The sequence below is a fragment of the Bombus impatiens genome, unplaced genomic scaffold, assembly GCF_000188095.3.
Source record: "Bombus impatiens unplaced genomic scaffold, BIMP_2.2 scf_0382, whole genome shotgun sequence".
NCBI lineage: Eukaryota > Metazoa > Arthropoda > Insecta > Hymenoptera > Apidae > Bombus > Bombus impatiens.
Genome location: NT_176801.1, coordinates 578,556 through 588,866, shown reverse-complemented (window position 1 = coordinate 588,866; position 10,311 = coordinate 578,556). Strand labels below are relative to the sequence as shown.

General features: G+C 38.7%; 1 protein-coding gene across 4 annotated transcripts in view; it reads right to left on the bottom strand.

Annotated features, from left to right (window-relative positions):
• Positions 1-5,413, bottom strand: part of LOC100749646 (potassium channel subfamily K member 18-like) — a 32,638-nt gene extending 27,225 nt beyond the window's left edge. For all 4 annotated transcript variants that reach the window (XM_033321003.1, XM_033321004.1, XM_033321005.1 and 1 more), the window contains exon 1: positions 3,794-5,413. The gene's annotated coding sequence lies outside the window, so the exon portion shown is untranslated. The remainder of the gene's footprint in view (positions 1-3,793) is intronic.
• Positions 5,414-10,311: the final 4,898 nt, after the last annotated feature.

The window sequence follows — 10,311 nt, the reverse complement described above, 5'->3', positions numbered from 1 at the left end:
CAGACTCGTCCTTTGCGTCGGATCGACTCCGGAGACGCTTCTTTCACGCGAGTATCCTTGTTTCGCGAGATAAAGACAGTCGAGGATGAATTTATAGACGAGGGGGAATTTGATGGATAGGGCGAAATGGAAATTGGTTTTGCGAAGATTTTGTAGCAGTATTTGTGGAAAACTGGGGTCACCTTCTTACGTAGCACTCCTTTTTCTTTCTAATTTTCTTCCAGCTTGGTTAGGGTTTTTTTTAGGGATCGCCAAGAGAAATGTATATAGGATTAGGAAGCTTTTAAGCTTTTAATTTAGAGATCTCTATCTTTTCTTTTCACGGTTGAGATTTTTAGAGACGCGTAGAGTGTATAAAGTTTAAAGGACCAAGAAATTTTTGTTTTCATAATTTCTTCTCCTTCGCTTACCAGATTAAGATTTTTGGAGATATACGAGAAAAACCTGCGGTTAGTTAATTTCTTATGTAGCAATTTTCTACCGTTCTAATTTTCTTTATATATGGTTAGGATCTTTTAGGATCTTTATTCTGAGAGAAATGGCTGCACATAGGATTAGGACGCTTTTAATTTAGAAATTTTTGTTTTCTATCCCTTACTTCTTTTAATAAAATTTAAGGAGTTGGGGGAAATTTTTATTTTCGTAATTTCTCCTTTTTACTTGCCAGATTAAAATCTTTGGGAAGGAGGTACGTGGGTATGTACGTTTTTAGGAATTTGTGAGAGAAATGTAATAAGATATTAACATTTTTTATACTTTATACTGCTTAAGGATAACATCCGGTTGAAAATTTCTTATCTATTCTTTGCAGCTTCTTCTTTTATTTGTTAGGTTAAAATTCCTTGAAAAGAGACAGCAGCCGAGCATGTAAATGAGAAAAGTCCTCATATCAAATTTAGTTTGTAATTATTACTCTAAATAAACAATAGAATGTTTTTAATATAGGGAATATATACGATGAAATACTCAACTTTTGTTTTCTGTTTTATTCTGTTATATTTGTTGCTTCGCTCTTTTCCCATTACGGCTGTTAGGGCTCAAGAAATTCGATTTGCCTGTTGTTATAGTTTTAGCCGTTTGCTTGCCTGAATGCATAATATGTGTGCTATCTTGCTAAGAATGTACAAAACGTACCCTCGTGGGATACATCTTTATTTATGCGAACCGCTTGTCTGTACTGTCATGCATAAGAAAATTCTTCTACTACTATATTTAGATTTTTACTTATTAAGAGTAACACGAAACACAGAACTAATGAAACACAGTTAACGTTGTTACGAGAAATTCAGCCTATTGATGTAGATCTTAATTTAATTTACTATTATTATATTATATCATATTATATGGTAGTATTATTTGAATTATTATTTGAATAGGATATTTCGACTAAATTATTATATATTGTATCATTGTATCAAGAATATTGCAAAAGTAAGGTACTGATGAAATAATTAGAAGGCAGAATATTTTGAAGATAATAGCAGAAGCGATCCAGCGAGAATATTTTAATAACAGTTTCTTGTTACTATCTTTGCAGTTTGATCGCATCCTTAGAGTTTAAAGATCATCTCGTTACCGTGCTTAGAGTTTACCTTAGAATTCGTAAATGATGATATCGCGATGTTTAAACTTTGCAGGCTTTCATATCGTTACGTCTGAACTTTAAAAGTCGAAATATTACCAATATTATCAATGTAAAATCATTATCGTTAACATTTGATAACAATTCATCGAAAACTCCATAAAACTTGTTTATTTCCCATTCTAGATTCTATTCTAGATTCGAAAGAGTCTACGTTCTAGAGTTTAGGACAGGTATTGATCAGAAAGTATTAAGAGAGAAGATAGCGAGGATACTGGGCAGATCGGTTTTTCGGTTGTAAAATGTGACTCGATAAAAGCAGTTTCGATCTGTTCGCGGGTAAAAGCGTGTTTCGCTGACGAATCGACGGGCATAAAACGAGCCGGACGAGCCAACAAAGACGGGACATTTATCGAAAGCTGTTAACACGGTGAACGGGACAACCGGGACGAAATTACTTCGCCTCGCGCCCATCGTGAAAAGTTAAACGTCGATCTACTCGATTCCCGATATTCTACGAACGATAGAATCTTGTCCTATGTTCCACGGAACCAGATAAGATAAAATCCGAGAGAAAATTTGAATTAGTTAATGAGATTTTAATTTTATATAAAAATCAAATATTACTTAATGAGACCTAAATTTCGTACCAAAATTAAATATCACTTAACACGTTCGATGGGGATATCGCTCGAATACATACACGCGTTTCTTCCATGTATGTATCGACTTTGCATTGAACGTGTTAATGATATTTAAATTTTATATAAAAATTAAATATTAATTAGATTATAATTTTATACAAAAATTAAATATTAATAAGATTTAAATTTTATATGAAAGTTAAATGTCGATTAATGAGATTTTATTCTACATATAGAACTATCGGTGTAACTGTAGTGTTGGAATTTCTTGAAAAATTTATATGCGAGAACTTGGGTAAGTGGAATCGTTTTTTAAATAATTCTTGACAGATCATTTCGCTGGAATCATTTCTCTGGAGTATTTTCGAATGTTTAAAGAATCAGCAAATTTCCGATAACGTAGTCCTTTTATAGTATGAAAGGGTAAACGAGGATTTGAATTAATTGGTGAAAATTAAAAAATAGTAGATTTTTTTTTAGCTACCGCGGAATAATTTTTTAGGAATAATTTTTAATATATGTTGACTAATGAAAAAAGTTACCGAACTGATAAACACAGTCCGTTATTCGAAGGTATGGAAGCGTAAACGAGTACTTGGATTAATTAGTGAGATTTATTGAAAATATATTTCTTAATTAGTATGGACCAATTTCCTCGGAATTTTTGAGTAAACGTGAAATATGAAATTAGTAATAAAAACCCTTGTTTTCGATAATCAGGGATTTAAATTAAAAAAAGAATGTTTTAACACTACATTAAAGTATTTTCGAAATTTGTTTTGCCGAATAGACTGAGTCATGTGGTAGATGTGTATGTTTCATGCGATTGATTAGGGTATATTGTTTTATGATTATTTACACCTTCATAGCTTTTTCGATATGATTTGTCGGTAAGAAAGTGCTTTGTGAGACGAAAATAATTTCCTTTAAACATAGTACTAAATTAAGTTTACCGACATCAACTGCAGTGACTGCGACTAATTTCATTTATCGACTACGTTTCGTCTAATAGTAAAAATATCGAGTTATCGATCCTAGTTAGGGCAAGGGGTAAACAATTAATAGTAGAGAAACGTTCGTTCTTGATCGAATTGCATCCGATATTCAAATACTCGTGCATTTGAGGTATAGGTATTAATCTGTTAACCGAAAAAGACAGATTATCTCGTTACTTGGATTTTTATAATATAATATAATATAATTTCTTTGTTTATAAATATCCTATACTTTATTGCTCCGTTTCATTTTTTTTTTACATTTTCACTTAAACGTCACAGAAAAACGACATAATAAGTACATTTTTTCCCATAATTTTCCAAATCATCATGAAAATCTTTGGTAAAAAGATGACCCATTAAGAATTAACAGGTTAAGAGTAGGAATTGGTGCAACGCGATAAAAATCGTCTGGGTGTTCCGGGATCATATGCACGAGGTCGTACCGTGTGTTCGTGTGTGCTAGGTGTGTACGAAATGCCGATGGTTGTGGTGGCCGGTGTGGCGCATCGATTCGGAAACGTTCGAAAAACTTTTCTTTGAAAACTCGAGTCGCGTAACTTGCTACTTACCTTGGCAGCGATCGCCCCGTACCAAGCCAGTCCTCAACTTCCCACAGTCGTATCGCCGGGCATATCGCCTCACCGACGCGTAGCAAACTTTTCCTTCGGCTCCTCGAATTGTTCCGATCCAATCTTTACATAGATAATTCCTTCTTTTCTCTTCAAATAAAAGATCTCGTAAAACTTCGTTCGACCGCGATCGTTACATAGAAAATCCTTTCTTTTCTCGTCTAATTAAAAATCTCATAGAAACCTGAGCTCACAAATGCATCAGGAGCTTCTTAATTATACCTGGTTTCCTTAAAATCTTTTGTAACTCGCTTCTCTTGGACGGATCTGGAAATCTGTCTGATCCGAATCCGACGTGCAAGAGACACTTACAGAATCCTCTCAGAGAACGCTTATAGAGTCCTCTCAGAGAACACTTATAGAATCCTCTCAAAGTACACTTCTTATTTAGAAGTAGCCGAAGCTTCTTTTATTTCTCACCTCGTACTGTCGCGAGTTTTTTCCCGAGACACAGGGATCTTCGTTTCGATAAGTCGATCAACCGTGCACGTCTCGGCTATTTCGCCCTTCGCCACCACCTTTTAGATGCGATCGAGGAGCCCGGAGCCTGTTCGTCGTTTACATCGATCCGCGACCCTGTCATCTGTTATTCGTCTCAAGCAACCGGTTCGACCATCGAAATCTTTCTCCGACGAACGATTTACTTCACCAAACTGGGTTTTCCCGGTAGAATACACGGGCTGTATCGACGAGAAAGTTAAATCTCTCGGAGAATCATCTCCGCGAGCCCGTACAAGTAGCAAGAGCCAAGAAGAAACGAGCAGATCCAGGGAGAGACGAGATGATCCAACGAAGGTTCCACTGGAAGAGATCTTGCTTCAGAAGCTTGCCACGTTGCTGCACGTTGCTTGCAGCATCCTCGGAGTATGCTAGTCGCGTGTTCGACCCACGATGATGCTTCTTTCAAAAAGATTCTCGCGTTTTCAGCGATTGAGGGTCGACGACGAGGACGAGAAGATGATTTGGTCGACTTGTTGGATCACGGACGCGATATCGTCGCGGTTTCGAGGGTCGAATGGAATGCTTCGTCACGACTGGACGGGGAACGGCGTTCGTCGAGTGCCGTGGAAACTGTCTGCCGTCCATGAACAGCGTTGCCGGCACGGACGCACCCCGTAGAAGGGTGCACAACGCGCAAACGTAGTGGAGAAGAAGGTTGCTGCGCCAGCGCGGCCTCGTGCGGCCAGATCGCCGCATGAAGGAACGCCGCAGCCCCGTTTCAGCAGCCTCTCCTGCCGCTTTCACCCCTTCTAACGCTACTCCCCCACCGTAAACGTAGCGTGATTCCTCTGGTAGACTGTCTTCTTCGTCTCCTCCGCGGCCAATGGGTCGTCGAAGGCCGAGGCCACGAGCCTTCTTCTGTTCAGGGCTTTTTCCAGGTTAGGTTTCGTTCGAGTGGATGGAACCGGAGGATCTCGCGCCGTGTGGGACGCTTGATTAGCTTTTACAGTCGATGATTCGTTTAGACTTTTTGGCTACTTTGATGCTTAGAAATTTTGTACATGATACGGAGTTTTGCACGTTGTTAGTTTTATTTCTAGGATTTTCTTTGTGGAATTTGATGGTTGAAAGATGGCAAGGGGTTTGAAGATCGAAGGTTGTCGATAGAGATTTTTGGAATACGAACGAATTAATGGCTTTTCGTGATTCGTCGGAAGAATGAATTTTATTCGAAAATAAAGCTTTTACGTTCAATTCTGAGAATCGTTTTAAGCAGTTAACCGTTCGATCGGCCTGATTTATAGGTAAACTAGAAATTTCTAATTTGTCTCTCTCGCGTTACGCTATGGAAAGGTTGAATTAATCTAAATCGATATTCCAATATCTTTCTAAACATTTTCTCATTCGAACTTTCAAGCTACCGAGCTTTAACACGAGCAATATCTTCTGCTTAAATACTAGGACAAATTCCACGATTTTTTAAACAAATCTTATCCACTCGGTTAGAGAAGACAAAGAGACGATAAACAAGAGCGACGACAACCGGCGGTATATCGAGCCTGACGAACAGAAAGGCGATTTAATCGTTCAAAAAGTCGAACAGACGAAAAGTTTCCGCCGAAATATAACGTTCCGTACAAGGTAATTCGCTGCGTCTCTCCTCTCTCTTCTCTTTTCCTCTTTTAGTTCGAAGTGCCTACGACGTCTTTTTTTAATTTTTTCTCTCGACCAAGCCGGGCGTTGGAATTTCAAAGAACTCGTCTTTGTACCTTCGACGATTGTGGTCCCTTTATTTTCTGCCCCTTTCATGCTCTCCGCTCTTTCAAATTTTCCCCAGAGAGGGAGGGAGAGAAACGAAGGGAAAGGGGGAAAGAAGGAGAAACGAAAATCATCTTTTCCTCTTCGCTGTTTGCCCAACAAACGTCGCGTCGATTCCGATAGAATCATAATTTTCACGCGTGTACCCCTTCACGAGAACATGGCCGCTTCTCCATTCACTGACTTTCTGCTCTAATCTTTTAATCCTTTGTTTCATGATCTTTTTCGTGAGCGTATATCGTAGCGTTAGCTACCTGATGCTTTAATACGGTGTTTAAAGCAATGCAATTTGTATTTGGAAATCCATATGTTTGCAATTTGGAATCGGCGCTTCAGTCATGTACCGTGAATTACATGGTAATTCTCAGCGAAAAACGTAAAAGATTCGTTTTTCCGTAGAAATGTGTTCATCGAACAACATTAAACTTATCTCGCGATTATCCTATTCAAGGATAAAGCAGTTTCGCTCGGAAGCAAGCAAATATTTGTGATTATCGCGGCAGTCGACTTTTGCTAAAATCAAAGTTAATATTATAAAAGTTTATAATCTTCGTTGAATGATAACCTGCAAGAAATCGTTCGAATTTTCTTATAAAATCGTTCTCCTTTGCTCAAAGTATGCACGAAACGAACGGTCACTGAAATTCTGCGACTTAAATAAACCTTCGTATTTGGAGTAGAATAGGTTTTTCGAGGATGTGTCGAGGATGTCTGGAGTGTTGCTAGCGAATCAGCGAATATCACGAACTTTCGTTAGACCGTGTCGTCTTTTTCGGCCATTAAAGGCCGCTTTAGAGAGACATAGCCCCGGGTGAAGTCGCTTTAGCGACGACCACGAAACTCTTCTCGAAGAAATCAGGCATTAGTGCATCTTTGGAGCGAGCACACAGAAGCCTGGCCGAGAAAAATAAGCATAAGCGTTTTCTTTCTTCGCTTTCAGAGAAAGCAGCCCATCGTTTCAAGAGGATATTCCACTATCACTGTATACCGTATACATATATCGACGGAATACTCGAGAGGCTTAGCGAAAAAGCAACGTACACGTATAAAAGTGTATTTGAGAAGGAGGAATTTTTAGACGATCTTTTTTTTTTATCAATCTCCAAACGTTTGCGAATACTTATGGCAACGTATTTTAAGCCATTGTCTCTTCAGCTTTTTTCTCGACTGTCCGAAGCGTTAGTCGTTTGTCTTGCACCTATAGATACCGTAATTATTTCTGCCGATACAAAAAATTGTAGGATAAAGTTAGTTGTGTCGGAACGACGAGCGTTATGATTTATGACTTTCTTTCTTCCAAGTCATTTTTTCCGAGTTCTATTCTCTAGAAGAACGTGTTAAGGCGATAGCGTCTGGAAACGACCAGCTTCTTCGTCACTTTCAGTAAAATTACCTAAAATATTTGTAATTAGAATTTTATATACAAATATATTTCTTCTTTATAAATTGAACGAATACCGGAGGAGTTTATTGACTTTTTTATTTTGCTACTTATCATAGCCAAAGCGATCCTAATTAAGACTTTGACGTCGGTACGCTGCCGCAAGCACCTAGTCTTCTATGCCGCGTAATTTTGTAAGACAAGTATGCAAATGGAATATGCGGCAATGCTTGAAAAAATAAAAAACGTCGTTTTACGTCTGCCGTCGGTAACGCTCGAAAAACACAAGACGCCGATTCGCGTCTGCCGATGTCAATGTGCTTCTGGTTTCCAATTTATCTAATTATTATTTGGTTAATTATCGTGCACGAGTGGCCAGATTGTTAAATCTCGTTCTTCGAGAACAAAATGAGGAAGATCTTAATCACATCCATCCACAATTTTCCATGCAATTATAAATCTCGTAATAAGAACAAAAGCGAGGAACAAAATTAATAACCCCGGTTAATAACTTGGGTATTTAATGAAACTGTAGACGGTGTCGCATAATAATGAAATCTTCCATTTTTAACGCTTTTCTTTGCCCCGGCTGGATATTCCATCGCTCGGAGGAAATGAAAGCAATGTCTTTGAAAGCGTAAACGAGCGTTTCAGCTCGATCTTTCGGCGCGCTAAATTCCCGTCGATCGATCGTTTCACGCCCCCATTATATTTCCTCTCGAAAGAAGGCTTCATTTTTCACCTACTATCTTCTTTTTGCCTCTTCTTTATCTATTCTGCGATTCGCCGCCGAGAGAAACAACTTCTCTCCTCGTTTCTTCGCGCCGCGTGCTTTCGCCGGAAGACAGCACATTTTTTCGAAAATAGCTCGCGCGTATATCGCATTTATCGCGTCCCAAGGATTTCTGTGGTTCTCTCTAAGGCGAGATTAAGGCATAACGCAAATTCCGTTCGATACCGAGTTATTTCTTTTTTAGTTTCTTATTTTTCGTAATTTTACTAGAGAGCTGTCCAACCGTGCTCCGCTTTCGATACGAGCGAGCTTCGAGCGAACTAAAAGCCGTCAAAACTTGAAATGAAATTAAGAAACACTACTTTTGTGACATTTTAGTTTATACGTTTAGCACGGAAGAAACAATCGAAAGTGAAATCTTTGCATAGAAACAAGGCATGGGAACATTGGATATTTTCACTAATCTTCTTATATATTGTGCATAAAGTTACAAACGTTGCTTCTTCGCTATATCGCTATAATCAACATCGTCGCCATCTGCTACGTACAAATAAATCCGCGAATTATTGCGTTAATATTGCGTTATATCCTTTTCTTTCCATCAGAATCACGCGATTTCTAATATTTCGCGTTTTCTTGAAAATATTTCTGACACCTGACGCGCGTCTACTTAAATTTCCGATTCGTTCGGACAGCGTGTTCTCTGGAGGACCGATCTCAAAGTACGATTTGCTTCGAACGAAACTGTGTATCATGAATAAAACGAAACGAGTTTCGACTTACCGAGCGTCGTAGAGGAGCAGAACGTGGCTGAGACCGGTTATGGTCACCTGTCGCATCGGAATATGTATTTAATGGTACGCACGAACGCGCGCACCTTCGCGATCACTTCCTCTTGCATCAAGTTGAAGCACATCGCGATCAATGCCATACCTAAAACGTATTACTTTGCTGTTGGTCTATTTTTAACGATGCTTGTGCCTACTGGCAAGTTGACGTTACTTTCAGTGCTACCTTTTACTTTACAAATGTTTACCTCTGTAAATGAAGGTTACATTCAGTTTATGTTAGTTTCGCGAATCTTTGAATTTACACGTAAAGAGAATTCTCGCGAAAAAGGCGAGTAGATTGTTTCGTTACGAGAGCGGATTGAAAAGTTTCCAAGATCGCCGGCTAGATGTTGCTTTATTTGTTATTGTTATCGTTATTCCGAAAACTTTTCAATCTGTCCTCGTATATTTTTGCGAAATTAATGGACTTGACGCGTCGAGATCAAAGAATCGTACTTTCTTTGTTTCTTCGAGGATTTTTATAACGCAATTTTCTATTTGCCAAACTATTGTGCTATAATAATATCCGTGTGCTATAATAACGAAAAGACTCGAGACTTTCTTTGTTTTCTCGAAGAGTACTTGTAGTGTAATTTTCTAATCTTTAGAACATTATAATACGACAATGTCTAGCATCGTTCCAAAGGAAAAGAGAATAAACGAAAAGATTTGTTCTGCTTGATACGAAGAATTATATTTCCTTTGTTTCTCGAACGATTCTTGTATGATAGCACAATTTTCTATCTTTTTCTTTTTTTTTATAGTACTATAATATAATAATATCCATGCTCGATCGACGTCCACTCGGTGTAAACCAACGCTCAGACAGGAACGGCTATAAAATGGCCGTGGATTCGATTCGCTACTCGAAAAAAGCTCCGCTTCAAAGAGACTCGTTCCCATTGCCGCATAAACGCCAATCGAAAAATCGAATTTCTCTACTACCTGTGATACGACACGGGGTAAACCTCAAAAAAGCTAAAATAGAAAGAAGAATTCGGGCTAGTTGTCAAACTTTTGTCTGGCCACGTACAAAGTGGCGGACAGCTAAAAAGCAATCGATCCTCCTGACCCTTGACACGCTTCGCGACACTTTGGCCCTCGATTCATTAACCACGACACCACGTAAGTGTGCACCTACGGTCGTGCCAGCATCGAACAATCGACGAATTTTAAACGATGGAAGATTTTTATTTATCATCGAGACGTTGACCGCCCACGGTGACCATCGATGAGACCTACGTTTCGCTAAATT